The sequence below is a fragment of the Pogoniulus pusillus genome, chromosome 29 (genome assembly GCF_015220805.1).
Source record: "Pogoniulus pusillus isolate bPogPus1 chromosome 29, bPogPus1.pri, whole genome shotgun sequence".
NCBI lineage: Eukaryota > Metazoa > Chordata > Aves > Piciformes > Lybiidae > Pogoniulus > Pogoniulus pusillus.
The window spans coordinates 11217861-11237607 of record NC_087292.1 but is presented as its reverse complement, the minus strand read 5'-3'; the positions used below and the strand labels follow the sequence as shown (position 1 = coordinate 11237607).

At 39.5% G+C, this 19747-nt stretch overlaps 1 protein-coding gene across 1 annotated transcript in view; it reads right to left on the bottom strand.

The window, feature by feature from the left end:
- Positions 1-18184, bottom strand: part of SPO11 (SPO11 initiator of meiotic double strand breaks) — a 40036-nt gene extending 21852 nt beyond the window's left edge. The window contains exons 1-3 of the mRNA XM_064167619.1: positions 17550-18184; positions 12684-12831; positions 10692-10753 (exon numbers count right to left, since the gene is read on the bottom strand). The gene's annotated coding sequence lies outside the window, so the exon portion shown is untranslated. The remainder of the gene's footprint in view (positions 1-10691; positions 10754-12683; positions 12832-17549) is intronic.
- Between the last annotated feature and the right edge of the window lie 1563 nt (positions 18185-19747).

Below are 19747 nucleotides of genomic sequence, written 5' to 3'. Positions count from 1 at the left end.
CTGGTGTGCTTTAGGCACAGGTGGATGGCTGGTGGGTCTCACACTTGTTACCAGAAAGAGAGCTCATTTCTAAGAATCTGATGTAGTGTTAAATTATTTCCATCTTTTTCTTCATGTTCTCTACTCTGTAATGTTAAAGGGTCTCTCCTGCATTGAGCTGGAATTCTTCCAGGTTTGGATCCACTCACAAGAACTTTAGAGTGTCAGGAATGCAAGACTGGGACCTTAACACGTTATCATAGTAGGCCTGATAGGCCAAAAATGGGCTTATCCATGCCCTGGCTTGTCCAGGCATGTTTCCCTGCTCCCCCTCCTTCTGTGCTGGGGAGAAGCAACTGGGGGAAAGAGAACAAAAGAACCTGGAGCCATTGAGTCTAAGGACTCTGGCTTGTCTAGGCATGTTTCCCTGCTCCCCCTCCTTCTGTGCTAGGAAAGGAAAAGAAAGCCCTGGCTTCTCCTAATATGGTCAAGCTTGGCCAAGTACCATTCTGATTGGCTAGTCTGTGTCCAAAGGCCCATTAGTCTTGGCCCACATCGATAAAAGAACATGCAGGTAAACACAGTGTGCTCTGCCGTTCTGTTCCTGCCTGCTGCTGCCACACTGCATCCTGAATTTGCCTGGGCACTCCACACCCTGGAGAGCTTACCAGGAACAAGCTCTAAATGCCTGCACATGATCAGCCTGCATAGCCAGTGTGACACTGTGCCAAGACTGCACACCACATTGCATCCTGCCTGCCCCTCTGCAAGGCTTCTGCTGAATCGGGAATCAAGAGGAACCAGGTCAGAGACTATGCTATAGACTCCCAGCTTCCTGAGAAAAGAGCCTGGGAAACTCCAAAGCCTCTAATAGCTTCGAGACCACTGACAGCAGCCCCTCCACATGCTTTGGGTACTGTCTGATACCATTTTGTGAGAAACTACTTAAAAGCCTTTTTTTAATTCATTAATTACCTTCTGCCATAAGCAGAAAGGAGCTTCCTGTGTCCTCTAGTGGATAAGCAGTATAATTTACCTCAAGAATCTTCTCTTCCAGTATAATGTTTGCATTTGCCACTTTAAGAAATAAGTGTTCTAGTTTTGCCTGTTCCCTGCACCTATAAATTTCCAAAGTGTACATTTTGAACCTTGTGAATAAGTTTTCTGGCAAGTTTTAATGTTAATAAACAGTTTTCATAGTTAGTAACAATCTTCACCTGGATATCAAAATTAATACAGATTATTAAATTTGCATAATCTGTCACATACATCAAGAAGAAATAAAAAATAACTACTGTAGAAATGGCATTGTTGATGATACTGTAAACCATCCACTAGTTCTAAGAAAACAACATTTAAAGCTCTCTCTGTAAATTAAGCAGAAGGGTGTTTCCTAGCCATTAATAAAGTTTGCTACTTCATCAAAAGGAAAACTAACATACTGATCAACCAATCCATATTTGTACTTGGTGTGAAGAGCTGGGTGAGGTTATACCCTCAGCAAAATTATAGAATGCTAGGAAGCAAAGCAGGAGAGCAAATTCCTAGCTCTCATTTTGACAACAGAGTGCCTCATATTATTGATGTAATGTAAGCAAATAATAGGTGCTGCTGAACAGCTGCTATTACACTACATTGGCTCCTCACTCTTAACGATTCAAGCAGGAGAGAACTGTTCCTTTAAGTTTAGTGCAATTGGTTTTCTAGATATTTCTAGATATTATCATGGCAAATACATAAAAACATTTATTTTGACATATAGTAATTTTAAAATTTATTACATTAACATTATTTAATTCCTGTAGAACATGCTTAGCCTATAGAGATACTTGCTGAAATGCAGACTTACTTCCAGAAAATTGGATTCACTGAACAAATTATATCACAACATAAAGCCAAAATGCTGCCTGCTAGATACTTTAAAATAACACTGGCATTTTATATTCTTCTAAGGACTCTTGATTTTAAAGACCTTCAATTCAACATAAATATCATATATGTTCATATATATTCTCTATTCTGACAGAGAAAGACAAGCTTTATAGAAAGACCAAAAAAGTTGCCACTAGGAGACAAATACTCAGATTCTCACAAACATATTAGGAATCAAATGGTAATTTGATTAATTAATAGGAAGAAGACAATTACACCACATCTGTTGTCTGCAGGGATCCAAATCTTTACAGATTTGTGTAGGTTTTGGGATTACTGACACACTGGTGAAATATTGGCATGTCCTGGGTTTTTGGAAGCAATTCTGATGGTACTAAGAAGTGCTGTGCTAACAGTATGTTTTCTGGGGATCATGGTGCTACCCATGGGAACAGATGGGAATCAGATTGTCCACTCACACTGACAGAATGAATGGCCACAAGAGTAATTCTGTATAATCTCCTTGGGGAGGAAAGGGCTGTGGCAAAAGGATTCCCCAGGGAGTCCTGGGGAAAAGAAGAAATGAGGTTTCATTCTGGTGCAGCAATTCATTACAAGATTATTACCTAAAGCCTTTCATGTCATGGTTACACTGGGAAGAACCAAAAGAGTGGCTAGTAAGAAGAAAATGATAAATAGAAGTTGGAAAGCCAAATTAGACATCTCTCAGGCTAGAAATGGAAGAAACAGGACAAACAAATGCCAAACTAGGAGAATTCAATCATGCAAACGATTATGAATTATTAAATACACACCCCCCCCCCCCCCCCCTTTTTTTTTTGGTGATGTATTTTGAACAAGTGGGGCATAGCCTTCAAACTCAGAGACTGGAGGTCTCAAAGATGACTGACCAAATGGTCTTCATTACAATCTGTGCCCATTGTTTGATTTCAGTTGCATGCATCTCTTGAGAGCTTATTTCACATTCATATTGCACATACTCTCCTTCTGCCAAGAGACCACAACCCAAACCAAAAAGGCCACACTACACCCTTCAGCTGGATTTAGTCACTGACAACATAGAATAAAATAATGAACAAACCAACCAACCTCACAAAACCAGATCACAAACCAGGATCAACAATTTACATGATGCAAAAGCCAATATTTATAGAGATTCGAGCTGATTTCCAATCCTAGTGGAAAACTTCTAATTTCATAAACGAAATAGGCTCTTGCAGACTAATTGGTCATCATCTTCACTTGTACTAACTTTCCACTATTATGAGGTGGCAATAACAGCCTTGATTTTTCTTTTGTCTTCTAATGAAGAGTTAAACTAAAAGTGGATTTCTACCTTGAACTGATATATTTCAGTGTTTTGTATGACACACTTGTAATGAGTATATTAAATGATATACCAAGCTTAGTCACACCAAAAGACTGTAATAAAAATGCTTTTGGCTGAGTGTTTGAGAAAATATTATCAATAACTATTTTCAAGTTTTCATAATCATAAGCTCTCCAAATGGACTTGATATTGGAGAAACATTTCTGTGCAGCATGTATGTTACCTGTGTGCTACATTTGTGTTTGATTTTTTTTGCATGCAATTAGTGGTTGATAGAATGTCTCTTGTGTGTGTGAGAGGAAAGAATTCTGTTTGCACCAGCAGAAACCAGAAGTGCTTAATTTGCAATGTAATATGGACTATCATCTTCTTGAATTGAAAATTAGCTTCTTGTAATAAACTCACTGAATTATTTAGGCACTGTTGCATCACTTTGCCCACCAAGACAAAGAATAAAGTTGGAAAGAAAAGAAAACTGGGGAAAAAAAATCCATTGGCCCAAAGACTGAGCATGCTAATTAACCAGCAGCAGTTACTTGAATAATCAAGACAGGTTAATTCTTGTGTTTATTACGGGCTCTTTCAGGCATTTATTACATCAGCTGTGATATATATCTAATCATCTATTCAGAATACCACATAGGAATACATGTGCTAGAGGAAAAGGGTTAATTCTGGCTATTTAAACTGCAGATATTCTATTTAAGGCACTTTGTGACACCAAGGAGTTTTCACCTTTCCCTCAGGATGTACAATCTATTAGCACTTTTCAAATGGTTCAGACTAATTTTAATGCTTTCCAAACGCAGTTCCAACCATTCAGCTTTTCAGTACTCAGTGAGAAAATTGGTGTCCTTTCCCTTTCCTCTTTTCAGTTTCCACAGACCAATGGTTAATATTTTCAGCACAGATTCTGTATTCAACAAACACAAAATGTTTACAACATGAGTGACATAAATATCTCTACAATGCTAGAACCTGAGACATGAACTCAACTGCAGGCACACCAAAGCTTTCTGACCATTTCATTGCTGTATCTACATAAAATATACAATATACAGGTAATGACTGGAGATATAACTAATGATTTGTGCTTTAGTAGATCAACTAATGTTTGAAACTTTTTTTCAAGTCCACTCCTGAGAGTTCAGCCCAATTATACTGAATTCATCAGCTTGCCTCTGATTTAATAATATATCTGTGCTTCAGCATGCTTCTGAAAGGACACATGACTTTTCTTGATGAGAGGAGCTTTTGTATGAACTTTCTAGAGCAGCTGGCAACAAAATATAAGAAATATCTACATGCTTCCCTGGAGTGATTTAAGAGATGGAAAAATAGGAGGAGTGCAAATACAACACTTTGTAGACCTGTTTGACAACTAAGGGCTAAATTGCCTGCTGCCTTCTATTCTTAATAAAAAGCATAGGACATGTTATAGTTGTAAATCCAAAGTCCAACTAGCCTAATACTCCACTTCTGACAGCAGGCAGTACTGGATGTCATGAGAAGAGTAAAAGAAAAGCACTTAGTGATGCTTTCTCAGCACACGCTCCCAGTCTCCTTCTGTATATGATTCAAGGACTTCTGGAAGCAAGAGGTGTCTTTGTAATCATCAATTTTTATGTTTTTCCCTATGGATTTGCACATGAACATTTTTTTAACATACAAAATGTCCTATAGTAGAGAGTTCCACAAATTAACTAACTCACTCTCAAAGATGCATCTCTTTGAACTTGGTATCTGCTGATTAGCTGTGATGCACCTTACTGTCTTGAGCAAGGCAGTGAACAATCAGCCTGTGTCTGCCTTTCCCATGCCACTCAGCTGCATGAGCCTTTTAGATTTTGAACTTTTTCTTCACTCTGCTTCCCTGGACTCCTACTGTCATGGAGCAGGGAAGAGAAGGAAAAAAAATATTAATAAAGAGGTGTAGAGGAAAAGTCGGGGAAAAAAGCAAAGATTGGGAATCTGAACCAATAAGGGAACATAATGCTCAATGTCTGGCAGAGAATAAGAGCAGGAAAACAAACTGTGAACAAACACACAAGGAGGAGAGTGGAAATCCCTAAACGGCAGGAGAAGTGACAATTCCAAGCAAGATCCTCTGCCTTCTTTTGGATGATAACAAGTATCAAGATTCAGAAGGAATTTTGGCCATATGAACCTGTCTGGAAGCTACACACTCCCTCTATTTGTTCCTTCCCCCATACATATCAGCTCTGCAATCAAATAAAAAAATCAGGTTTTAAATTCCTTAGTGATTGGGCATACACAGGCAGGTTTTACCTCCCATATCCTCCCAGCAGTCCACTGATATTTCAGCCCATGGAAATCTGAGATCGTCATTTGGCTCCAAAGAAATTCAATGTATAGAAGGACAATAAGGAGATACACCATCTCTTCTCACCACTGGAGGGAATTTTTTTTTTTGCCCTAGTTTGAAAAAGAACTTGGATGTGATCAAGATAAAAAAGATTATGGAGAATTTGATATACGTGTAAATGCTTCCAGATACTTCATCAATGGGGAAGCAGTGAAACAGGTTTGGGTAGCCTACGGGTTGATGACCTGTTCTGATAAAACATTGCTGGACTATAGAAGTCATTCAATATCCATTCCTGCTGCATTTTCTCATGGCCAGCTAGCTACATGAAAAAGAGATTCTTGATCTTATTAGACTTCAACTTGCAACCTTCACACAGCTTATTGTATTAGGATTTAAGGAAGTAATCTGAAAGGGACATTGATTTTTTTATCTGTCAAATAAACCAAACAAGTCCCCACCCCCACAAAAACCCCAAACAACAAAACACTAACCCCCCCTTAAAAAAAACAACAACACTACAAACCAAAACCCAAACCAACAGCAAAAAAACCCACCCACCAAATCATTATGTATCTAGATCGGGCTGGAGAGGGGAAACTGTATGAAATACTGGCTAAGAGTCCTACTATATGCATAGACATGAAATCTTGGCTGCCCACTGTATGAGCTAAAATGTTGGATAGTAACAGCACTCTAGAAAAGATTGAACCCTGGGGCTTACTGCTAGGCAATGATGGATTTAATTAGCAGGGTGTGTCTAGAGGGAATGGAGAAGATTCTTCTTGGGACATGACTACACTTGAAACTGTGTGGGTTTTGTGCATCTCTGTTAAATTATGTGAAAAAATTATTGTATGATCAATGCATGCATTCCTCCCTACAACACTGTCATGCACACAAGATATTCTTGTTTTCTGTCACTGCAGTTCTTCATGCAATAAAAACATAGTCTTCATGAGCTAAATTTCTCAGCTTGCTCACACTCCTTTAGCCTTCTATGCTATTTCCCAAATGTTCAGTTACCTTTTCAGTTACAAATAGGATAAAACCTGGCAGATTAACATTCAACTGAAACAAAAATACCCAGTGAAAATGCTTACACTATGGTTTTGCCTCTGATCAGCAGATTACATTAAATAGCACATTTCCATTTATGCAACAAGAGATTTTGTTAGTCAATAAATCCACACAATCTTAGAGGAAATAATTAATTTTATGCAATTGGGAGTTTTGTTTCAGGAAATGAATTTATACTAAGAGATTCAGTCTCTTAATTGAAAAGATGCAGTGTACTTGCATTCCACTTAGCAGTATTATTTCGTCTTTTACTTGCAGGAGTCCATACTAGGAAAAAAATATTAAAAACAAAGCCAGGAGGTTTGTGTGAAGACAAAAAAAAACAGGGTCTCTTGAGCTATGCTATCAGTTGTGACTCCTAAAGACCTCAGAAAATTTCAGAACATTTCATGTTAGTTGCTCTGTCTGTAAAATGGAAACTGAGCACTTGGTTATCTCACATAACTGCTGTTAGTGTTGGTATCCATAGAAGGTGCAGTTGGTAAGTGCACTTCTAGTATTACCAATGTAACAAAATCAAAGGAAGCAGGATAAGATTTCATGGATGGGAAACACTGCCTTAACAAGAGCCTTTTTCAAATGTCTTTCTCTCCCGACAAAAGATGAGGAAATTACTAGCAAATGCATTAAATTGTATTGCAGGAGGAAAAAAAAACCCTCAAACTGCCATGTTTATATTCTGCCAGGAGGAGAAAAACCAGCACTGAGCTGTACCTCATACAAAAGTGTTTGAATGATCCTGTATCAAGCTTGTGTCCCAGTGTGGGAATTTCATTTGCAAAAGAACTTCAGGGACTGCTCTGCAAAGAGCATCTAAGCCTGTGGCCCCCTCTGCCTTTCCCAGGAACTCTTGCTGCTTAGCTTACTCTTTCTGGCTGTGAAGTTTGAAAAGAGTTCACAGAGGAGCAACAGGATCAGACTTCCCCTCTCACCTTTTGTTGCAGAAAAAGAAAAGGGTTTGATCCAGACCACTAAAAACACTTCAGACAGCATTAGACCACAAACAAATCAATCCATACTACACACAATATATACACTCACAAACCCCACCACCTTCCTAGCTCCTGGAAGTAAAATTTTTACAGCTGCTATTTACAATCAAATATAATACTGAGTATCTTTTAGACCTAATAGAAATTATAGTGAAATTGTAATTTTGCTATGACTTGAAGTATTCTGTAGTTCTGATCTTAGCTTCTGCTGAAAGCCAATGTAAGAAACAACCACCTCTGGACACTGGCATGTACACACACTCAAGCATATATATGCACATACACATATTTCATCCAACCCACCACTACCAGTTCCAGGTCACATTGATTAACACTTTTCACATAAACACACATTTTCTTGTTTCAAATGTTAATGCCCGCATAGTGCAAGGTGAAAGTCTATCCAAAGACAGAATCCCTTAAGAGTGTTAATTAAGCAGGACAATAATAATCCACTGGTGATTTATAGTGAGGTGGATTACTAGACCATAGTGGTTGGTCTGATAGGCATTTATTACCTACTTAACCATTTAAGTATAACAAAAAAAATCATTGTGGTACAAAAGGTGATGAATGTTTCTGCTAAAACAGTCCATTAAGATGATTCATTAACATTACAAAGAGGTCTGCAGCCTGTGTGCCACTTGGAGCCTTTAAAAGTCTGGGAAAGTGAGAGACATTACCATAGGAAATGCTTTATGCTAAATGTGCCCTGATAGAATCTAAAGTCCACTTTCTGCAGATAACATCACTTTTTACATTTTGCACTACAAGGTCTAAGGGTGCTTTGTACTCCCCAGCTCTCCAGCTAGAGAATGTGTCTTCCTAACAGAGGGGTGCGGGAGGAGAGGAGTAATAAAAGTCACAATGCTCTGGCATACATTTGAGTCCCTCATACTTCCCTTTGAACTGATGTCACTGGAATGCTGAATCGCTGGTTACACCACTGCAGAATGACATGGGAGTCATGAGTTATAGTCACAACAGCTACAACTTTATTAAATGCACACCAAATAAAGCTCGTGTAATGATCTTTTCAGGTCAAATAACAGCAGGTTCCTGCTGTGTAACAGCAAGGCAGTGGACCAGCTACAACTGATGCAGGGAATTGTAGAAGGGTTAAATCATCCTGTAAATGTATCCAAAATACCACAATTAAGAGCTCAATATTTTCCTAACAAATTATTCCCTGAAAAGTGGAACTAATGAAGCTTGATTCTTTATGGACTTATGTTACATCTTTTATATCTCCCTGTTGGAATAACCCCGTCAGTCTTCCTGTCCTCTGCTATATCACACCGCAATGCTCCCCAGCCCCCTTCAGCCTTCCAGACTCTCATCTCCTCCCAAGAACATGCGGTATCTCTTCTTCCCTCGGGAGTACCCTAGTATGCCTTGGCATCTCCACCCTAGCCATCCCCTGGCTTTTTTGATTTGGCAGCTGAATAAAGCAATGAGGAATATCAGAGCAATGTGCAAATCAGTCAGACGGCTTGCTGCTGTCAAACACAGTGAATAATTGCTGCATTCTCCCTTCTTCCTCAATGGGACCATTAATAAGGATTCCTTTACTTAGGTGCTAATTCTTGCAAAACTGGAAAGGACATAGTATCTCTGAAACATCTCTGCAACCTGTGACAAGTGTGTCAGCATATTAGAAACTGGGTCAGACCAATAATAAGATTGTGTAAATTGTTTCCCTAGGGAACCAGACTAAGAGGTGTGATAGGATCTCCACTGACCAGAAGTCAGTAGAATCTTGTTCACATATTCCATCTTAAGTAGAGCATCACCCAACACTTCCTAAATTACAGGAAGTGTGTACAGCACCTGCCCAGGCTACCTGCCTTAGCTCTAAGCAAGGCAGACCAGGTTCAAGGAGGAGAACAAGAAACTTTCACCGGAGCTCATAAATTCCACTTCTTAGTAGGCAATTAGCTTATTTTATTCCTCAGTAGGTGAATGAGCACAGCTACACCAAATCCTGGGCTGGGAATGACTTAGGTAGCTTTGCTGCCCCTGCATGGTGTTTAGTTTAACTTCTAGGCCTTTTGATTGTTGAGTAACTAATGTAAAAATGAAGCATTAAAGATGCTGAATCTATCTTAAGAGAACGGAGCTGAGAGACACATATGACATTAAACATAGCTACCCCCAATATTGTTCAATAACTTTTAACTGCTTGGGGAATTGAGCAACCCATATTTAATGTCTGATGCAAATTATTTTTTCCATTTTATTCTTACAGGGAAAGTAAGCTTTGACTGCATACATAATGTGGAACAATGCTTCATTACAAGGCATGCTGAACTGGATTGACTTCATCTATGATAATGGGCTAACTGTTTTCAAGTAGGACCATTAACCCAGTAATCAGCTTTCCAATAACCAGTTGTAGAAATGACAAACATCTTTAAAATTAATGATGGTGATTAATGAACCAGTACTGAGGCTTGGAGATAGCATGCTGTCAAAACACATGCTCTCCACCTCTACATGCTTTAGATTCCCCTGGGACATTTGCAAGTCTCAGTTCTCAGTCAATAGTGCCCAAGGGTGCACAGCTCGAAGGAAGTGCATTTGGGGTGGGATGAGGCCTGCGTGTAAGGCAGATGGAAGGGAGGAAGGAATACAACCCAGTGGGATGTTGGCAGGAGCACAAGCTAAACCAGAAAGAGAAGCTGGACATGTGTGTCCAGTGGGGCTTGATGAGATTCAGCGTGGGACTGGAAAAGAGGATGAAAGGATTGGGTTGAAAGATCCATGTGTGCAAAGCAAAGGAGAAGAGTTAATAGGGAATTTCTGGACAAAATGCTTTTTGCCATCAGAAGATGCCAACTTGCCAAAAACAAACAAACAAACAAACAAAACAAAACAAAACAAAAAATTGACATAATATACTGATTTCCATGGAAGTGTAGGCAGACAAGTTTGGTTATTTCCATGAGAAAAATCTTTTCTGATTAAGAACAGACTAGAATACAAATGTGGATGTTAATGTATTCATCCCCAAAGCCAGAAAAATGCCCAAATACCTGCTAACTGCCTACCAAATGCAGGGTGATGGAACAGCCTAGTGACTAAGTCTCACCTATGAAGTATGGGACTCCAAGTAAGCTCTTTTTCAATCCACTTCACAGCCCAAACTGGAGTCTGACAAAAATAATGTTGAAAACATTATGTCAAATGTCTGCTCCAAACCCCATAAAGCACTCCTTGGACATGGCCCAAGTAAATACCCTAGCCACTGGATGTTGGCTATTCTGGGATGTCTCATTCTTTCTATTCATGTTTTGTTTTTTAAATCATTCTGTGACAAATCTAAAACAAATGTCAAAACCGTTAGCTTTTTTATATACTAGATTTTTTGTTGTTGTTGTTTCTGGACAGCTGTAATTTTCAGTGCACCACCCTTAACTCTTCAATTCATTTCTACTAACTCAATCCAAATTGCTGGCCTTTAGAAGAGTGAGAGACATTTATCTCTTGCATAGGGAAAATTAATTTGATCTGTGCATTCTGCATTGTCCTGTATCACTCATTTTTAAAGCTAGCTTCACAGGAGTTTGGGGCCCATGAGCCCAGGGATCCTGAAGGGTAACAAAGACAGATTGCATTGATATGGTGTAGAGAATTGGCTGCTGCCAAAGCCTGCTAATCAGTCTGCCAACATGCTTAAGTCCTGCTGTTGTTAGTATGGGTTGAAAGCCTGCAACAAGTTGTTATTTGCACTTGGATAAATAACAGTTAATGTTAATAAAAACCTAGAGAATCACATGATTGCTTGAATGACAGTAAGAAGAATACTTTGGTGCAGGAGGTGCATGGTTAATGAGATTCATTACTACTGAGAGACAGCAATTTTATATCAGTCAAAGTTTATATTAAGTTCATGTTTCTATGTTTCCCTTACCTATATCCTAGCAGAATCATACGAAAACTAGGGAAAAAAAGGTCCTCTTTGACACTGCATGATTAACAATTACCACATCTCTAACGTGACCCTTACACATGAGTTTCTAGTCAAAACATTAATAAAATATAGTTTACATGGTCTTAAACATAGTTAGAAAGCCATTTGTTCATTTATTCTGACAAAGTAATTCCCATTAACATCTGGTAGACAGATTCAGAAATCAAGGTGGTTTGGGTTGGTTTTTTTTTTCAGTGAATGCACCTGCACTTCTCAACCAGAAAGTCTTGGAGGCAGCAAACTTTAGCCAGACACAATTAGATACAATTTTCCTTAAATGTGCACTTTTGAGGAAAGATGTGACAAAATGAATACTGTATGTTCTGCACCTACTGTACCACGCGTACAAATTGCACAGTTACCATATCTAAACCTGAAAACTGGATGTACAATACCCTGTGCAATGCTTACATGCATACAAATGAGAACAACAGATTTCATTCATGGAAAACATCACTCTCTGCTCATGGGCAGTTGTTTCTGCAAAAGGCCAGCTCAAGTCTCAGCTGCTCTTCCTTGACCCTGTCCTTCACCAGAAGCATTTTCTCTACCCTCCTGCAACAACACAGCTTGCAGTAGAGGCAAATTAGGCTCTGAATTTTATTAGCTCCCTTGATGTCCAAACTGCTCTTCCATACATACCAAATATAGTAAACAGTAAATGCTCAACTTTTAGTTCTTGCCTCAAGGCTTAGAAACAACTTGCAAATCCTCTCAATTCATTTTACATCCCCATTCCTTCCATTAGACTTGCTAACAGTATCTTTCACAAAGATTCTTTTGTTTCTACTGGAAATCTCCTAAAGATTTCCTTGACATTTCTCTTTCTCTCAGTATCCTGTCACAGGGCACTAGACCTTCATCCTGCACTTAACCCAAATCCTTCCTTTTTCCAAGAGACACTGAAACCTTCCATCCCATTCTCCTAAGAAGAAAAAGTGTGGGCACTGTCCATTAAAAAAAAGCAAAAACCAAACCACAACCCAAAAAAACCCAAACAAACAAAAAAAAACCATAAAAAAATCACAAAAACCCCAAACAAACACCTAAACCACCACCAAAAAAAAAAAAACAACCAAAGCTCAGAGCTGCAAACTGCTGAGCACTTACCACAAACAGCAGCGTAGTCTCAGACCCCCATCACATCGCAGAGACTTGAGTGTGTTCTGCATCGTGCAGGAGTTGCTTTTCTCCAGGATTTAGTCTCTGCTTCAGAGTAGCTGGGTCCCGTTGTTCTCTCTTTTTCCACAATCTCCTCCTGTTTCCAAAGGAAGCAGTAGCCCATGCTTTAATGTAGAAATACCTCCAGTGAATCAGATACTAGAACACAAACAGCAGCTTCCTTCAGAAGAAACTGACACTTTTATTTTCAACTGCAGTCAGTGTAATTCTCAAATCATCCAAATTATGGACATTTGCTGCTTGACCTATTGTTGCTTCCCAATTACACTCAGTGAAGATGCTTTGTAAATAGTTTTTTAAGTGGAAGGTCTTTGGTGCTACTTTTTTTGATGTATCCAGGACAGAGAAATGGGGACAGAAATAATCAGGAAGTGATTCATAATCTCCATAGCCCTCAACTGCGTGAAAACACACTGTCTATGCTGCATGGATCTGTACAGTGTCCTACACTTACTCATCTGGAAGAACAAGAATTTGGTCCTTAGTGGATTCAGTTTGTCACTGCATCTCAACATTTTCTAGAAACTAAACAACCAAAATCTTTCCCCTCCCCAGAGCTTTTCTTTGCTCATGATAAAACACACGTTAGTCACAAACAAATCCATCCCCAAAACAAATCTGAGGGTTTTACTGGAATGAAAAAAAATCTGAATTTATTTGGACTTTACATTTTTATTTTCATATGTGCTTAACAGATAACAACTAATAAAAAAAATTGGATCTCATAAGAGTCTTATTTTATAGCCCCTTGATTTAAGTAAACAAACGAACTGCTTCCTTCTGCTTTTTTCCCAACAATCCAAATATTTAGAACTCTTTATAAGATGCTAATTGTGGAAATTCATGCTTTTAAATTATTCTTTTTCGGTGCCTTGAACAACAAAAACAACAGATTCTCTCTTGTGGTCAGACCACCAGAGCGGAGTAAAGTGCAGTAACTCTGAGAGTTTCTGCCCCATGTTCTGCTCTGCTTGTCCTTTTGAAAGGGGTCTCAATGAAGAGCCTTGTTGAGACCTCCGCTGGTGCCACTGTTTATAGAGGGGGTCATTAGGAACAGTTTAGCCAGAACAAAAGGGGGTTTGTTTCTATTGTCCTGCTTGCAGTTTGACGATGTCTTAACTGAAAAATTATCTTAATAGTCTAACAGTATATACTTGCCTATGGGGCTCAGACAACTGCAGAAAAGGCTCTGGATGGATGCTGAAAAGATGCGCTTTACAAAGCAAACTCAGTGCACGCTAAGTACTATTTAGGGAGCAAAAAAATTCCAAATGAAAACTTAGAAGTCCCAGTCTCAGAAAGATAAAGCTCTTACAGTGTTGCACTTACGACGAAAGTATCCCTGACAAAAAAAGAGCAGCAGCAATGCCAACCTCTCCAAATACAGCCACAGGACAGCCCCAGGTGAGTTCTTCAGCTGGTGTAAATGAGCACACCTCCATCTGCTCGCACGGTACTGTGCCGTGCGGACACCAGCAGAGGAAACAGAAACAGCCCACTCGTATTGTTTTAAAATCCTCCACCATAAATTTCTGATTAATGATTTTCTGCTGCTAAAGCTCTGGGAGATTGCTTCACACAGCCACTTGTAATGTGGCAAACCTCCTCCCTCGGTCAGACTGGGAGCTGGAACGCTCCTCAAACCATGGAGAATTGGGGCCAAACAGTGCTACTCTGTGCAACTCGGGAAAGGATATTTGTGGCCAGGGCTTTAGAGAATCAAATGAATCAATCTTCAGCTTCCATCTCGTTTCAGACCAGTTCAGAAACACTGCTGTACATCATCACAGATATAATGAAAGTCGTGTTAGAGGCAGAACTACAACCAAAAAAATGCACACAATATCTCTGCAGCCCCATGCAGCTCTAAACTGGCAGCTCAGAACTTCCAATTGGAGTAGTTCTAATATGCATTCAAAACGGACTGGTAGAATAACTGTTCCTATGGAAATGAAATATAAATAAAAGTAGAAGCTGAGACCATGTTAAGATAATGTTGGACTGAATTCTGCTTCCTGGTTATTTAAACACAGAAGATAAGCCTCAACAGGAGAGAAACTGTGGGGTGCAGCTGTTGTATATAATCCTGCTTCCTACAGACCTGTAAAACCCATAGTCTCCAAAGATCTCCCTGCTCCAGCAACACGAGTTTTATGATTTAAGGGCATGGTACATATGGTTTAGCACACACACCCCAATTTTCCATGCAACCTCCCCTGTTAGGATTACTAATACTTGTGGCATGAGTAGTTTGTACAGCAGCTGTGCAAGGGTTATGCAAGCATTTATGTACACATTGGAAGAAAGGCACAAAGTAATGGTTCTTTTGAGGTATTACTCTGCACCTGCCTGGAGAGAAAAAGGAAAGCCATCCAAATTTATCTTACCACATTTTACAGGTCAGAATCAGAGAATCAGTTGTTGTTGTTGTTCCTTTTGCAACAATGAATAGGGTTTAAATGCTTTTTCTGCATAGCAGAGTGTAAAAAGAGCAAACAGCCCTACCTTTAGAGATTAGAAACAGCAGAAGACTAAATAATACTCTGGAAGATATAAACACATGTGGATAAGAAGAATACTGAATGTCTGATGATATACAATCACCATTTATTATAATAAATTATTTCAACAAAGAAGATTTTCAGTGGCACACTTTCAAGGTGCTGCAGCATGGCTGATGCCTGCTCCTCACAGTGACACCTAAGTGCCTAAGATTTCAGATGGTCAAATGACAGTGTTACAGTGAAGGAAATGCCCAGGTTTTTGCCCAAAGGTTCAATCAAATCAAAAGTGTACAGGATCGTTTAATAGCACAAAATTTAATTCAGTTTTGTTTGGGCTGCTTTGGCATATACAGACCCCACTAAACAATATTCATATGTATTATAGCTGTGCTACAAAAAGATACTGCATACAAATATTATGGAAATACACTGGTGTATGCACATATACCCAAACTAACCTTCAATTACATACAAGCACATATATAAAGTAGAACATTGGCCCATATTTAAGCTGTACATAAATGTATGATAAATACTAGAAATGTTTTAACTATATGAAGAAATTTCCAATGTTTTCTGGAGTAAATAAGAATAAAAGAAGTCCCACAGTTTCATCAAGGGAAGTCCTTTGAAGTGCTGAACTAAGAAGGACTGAACTTTGTCTCTTGGACTGTAGCCCCATTTCATAAATGCAGACCATTTTCTACTGTAGTTGTCAGTAGCATCCCCAGGTGTAATAATGCCCGTTCATACCTGAAGACAAAGATGTAATTTCCACCTCTCCTTTCATCAGTAGCAATGAGAATCAATATTTAACTTCTACAACATAATCAGTATTGTCCAACCCAGCACATTTCAACCCAGATCTGTTCAAATTCCTGGATTAGAGCTAGTGTAAGGGCTTACCCGTAATGCGATTACTGTCATGTTCGTCAATATGTTCTCAGTAATAATGCTGAAGAGATGAATAGAAACTATTCCTGAGAATTATCCAATATAGTGTAATCAAATATGCAAGATAATTATGCATTCTTAAACAAATAATAACACTATTATTTTTTTTCTTGTAAAAGAGTTTTGCATAGGCAGGGCCCAGAAAAACAGTTCAAAATGCCCCAAACACATGCTACTTTAGTGGGAATATTTGGAAGAAGAAAAAAGTTTGCTATAATTTAGGACTTTCACTTTGTTCAAGACAAATGAGAGAAAATGCAAAACAGAATGGGAAAGAAACATGGTTAAAGTTAAAAAGAGGACATCAAAGTAGGAAGGCAAGAAGCTTGAAATTGATTCAGCAGAAAAGAGGAAAAAATGCTTTGTGTCTGACTTTTTAAAAATCATGAAAGGAGTTTGGGAGCAAAACCCAAATTTTTCACTGCCCAGTTGGTAAAACTGAATGCAAATGGTCAATTTCTGCCACTGGCATACACCAAAGGCGGGTACACGATGATGACAGATGACAGCAGCAGATACAAATTCATGAAGCACAAACCTGCACATGTTTTGGCCATTTCGTGTTTTAAAATCAGACCCTTTATCTCCTGTAGGCAAGCTTCTAGTTGTACTGAGTTCCCTACAAACAAAACCAATGGCAGTAATTGGCACAAAAATCAGATAAGAGCATACACACAAAGCTCAAAGAGATCAAAAAGTTACTCAATTGGTAATGTGGCTTGCACAGAACCTCAGAAACATTGGGAGTTTGTTTTCATAGAAGTTATCTGAAGAAGCAAGTGCCAACAAACAGGGATTACTTCATCATAAGCATTTAGATCTCCTTCTCAAGAGGACAGACAAGAGAAGCAGAGAGGAGTAAGAGGAAAAACTGGTTTCTTAATTGATCCAGGAAGGAGGAGGAAAAAGACAATGACATGAGGGTGACAATATTTCAGCAACCTGTGTGGAACTGATCCTACAGGAAGCAGGATGAGATTTAAGCAGCAGACAAGAAAGAAGGGAAGAGAAAAATCTTGTCCATGAGAAAGGCAATCCAGTTTGTACCTTTTCTCTTTGAAAGGTATTTGAAATTCAAGCTCAGATCTGAGGACCAAACCACTGTGGTATGAACTGCATCATCCTTTATAGTACGCAGCACAGTAAATGCTGCTCTTTGTTGTGCCCCAAAGATAACTGAAGGCAAGAGCTGAAGACCTCACACTCAAAAAATATTCTTAAAGAGATTGCCTTTCTCATTGCACATTAGTCCTACAGTGTTTTAGTTATACCTTTCAAGAATACATGCAAATGGTGCTCTCACTGCAAACTATCATGCATTTATTTAATGCTGTACCTGTTGCAACAGAATCATAGAAAGGCTGTGAAAGGTTAAACTCTTGCAAACGTTCCTGCGAAGGCACGAGACACACTTGCAGCACTGCCCTCTCTTTAAAGAGCATATCCTGCATTAAACGGGGATGTATCTAAACTCGGCTAAAACCAGACCACTTAGCTGAAAAGATAAAATAGATTCAAACATCACTTTCCCAAGAAATTTATAAATCAAGGTTTTGAGGTTTAGTTTTTTTTCCTCTGCTATTTCTTCGTAAGTACATATACAGCTTCAACAGTAGTTAACCAAGCTGTAGCCAAAGCTTCCACACTGTTTCTTTTTTTTCCTCTCAGAGCAATGTCGTTCCGAAGCATGACACTGACATGTTTTAAAACGTGAGCTACAAGCAGTTGAGGCTGAAGTAGAACAGGCCACAGAGACACCTGCTCTCCAGCCCACTGTTCTGTCCTACAGATTTTTTTGATCTGTCAGTGTCTCCTTGCCCTGCTGCTGCTCCATCAAGGTCCAAAATTCAAAACTCAGAAAAAGCAAAGTTCCTACAAGGAACAAAAAAAGAAAGTGAAATCGAGTTATGTGCAGCCGAAAGGGAGAGCAGAGTGATACTGAATCATCTGTCTGCCCTTCCACCACCAGTTTCAGCCAACCTAAGGCAGCCCAGCCCAGACACCCTCTCCTTGCCCTCAGCTGTGCATTCCTGTGGCCTCCCTAGTTCCAGCACAATATGTAGTCAGTCAGAACTGACTACAGCTGATCCAGCAGAAAACTAATTCAGCAAAACCAAATATATAAATGGTTAAAAAAGGCTTACTTTTAAAAACAGAACCAGCTTCCTGACCTGTGTGTGGATGTAAGTGTTAGCACTAGCATTGGAGAGGGGTGGGGTTGCACAGCTGAAGGTCCTGGCTGGGGTGGGAGGAGGAAAAAAAACATCTTGCTCAGGAGGAGCCTGGCTTTAGATCAGCTGAAATTGATCTAGAAACCACACCCTCAGTAAGAGAGAAATTTAGGCAAATACCCACCTGCTTAAAAGCAGGTTAGTGCTGCTCTTCGGGAGGTACAAAAGATGCTAGAGAGTTTGATTTTAACCGGGCATCCAAAATGCAATTGCTTAGCTATTGATGTTTTCGTTAGCAGGGAGGAATAGTGAAGGAACTACAGAGTGACTTTTGAGCACTCCCATTAGTATCAGTGAGTTTTTCAAGTGCTCTCATGTTACTTAAGGTGAATGTAGCTTCACAAACTCTACCACACCCCGCCCCCCTCCCTTCTTCCCAGAGCTTGAACCATTTCTAAATGGTTAGAACTGAGCTGGGAGTTTATTGCTGGTTCCACCACCTTCAATAGCTTCGTGAGTCATTTTGATGTCATGCCTCAGTTTCCCTGTTATTAAGAGGTGTACATACATTCATACAAACACACTAAGTCACTCAATGTGCTTCCCTTGTGGCTTTTTACCTGCTGTTCACACAGGGATTTTAAACATAAAGGGCTAAAAGAAGCGTTGAATGCTAATTTCCACAATGTATGGAAGATCTGGGGGTGGATACTACTGGATATTTCTTGTCTGAAAACATCAGATGAACAATCTATCCGAAAACCAAACAAACAAACCTGTCCTCCTTTATCCCCTGGCTCCTCTTTCTTCCTCATTTGCCTAAGGAGTGAATCTTAATGTCAGCATAAACTTAGCCTGTATGTTTCTGTGCACTGGATTCAGTGACCCAGATAAACCCTTCTATTCTTCCTTCCCCTTGCATTCCAAGTAAGATTTGGGAAGCAGTAGTCTACGTTTGTTATCTGAAATTATTTACTGTTGCAGTAGACATCGATCTGGATTCAGCAGGTCTGGGGCTCCCTCACTGCACATGTTACACCCGGTCTGCTTTAAAAAGCTCAAGTCAGGGTTTCACAACGGCGTGTATCAGCGAGCAGAGGATAATGTAATGGTATAAAGCCCCCGTGGTGTGCACAGGTTGATGGTTCCAATCCAAGTTTTACAACTCTTCTATGATAACTCGCCCCTCGGATTTCTGACCCTCCTCCAGTAACTCTCCCCATTGCCAGTTGGAAAAGGTGACCCGAGGCTCTCTGCACACAGACATCCGTGCCTACGTGCGCCCACCTGTAATCCTCACATTTTAAATATTTTAGTGCTGCTGGTTGTGTCCCGGACAGCCTCTCTCATCTGTACTGCTTCA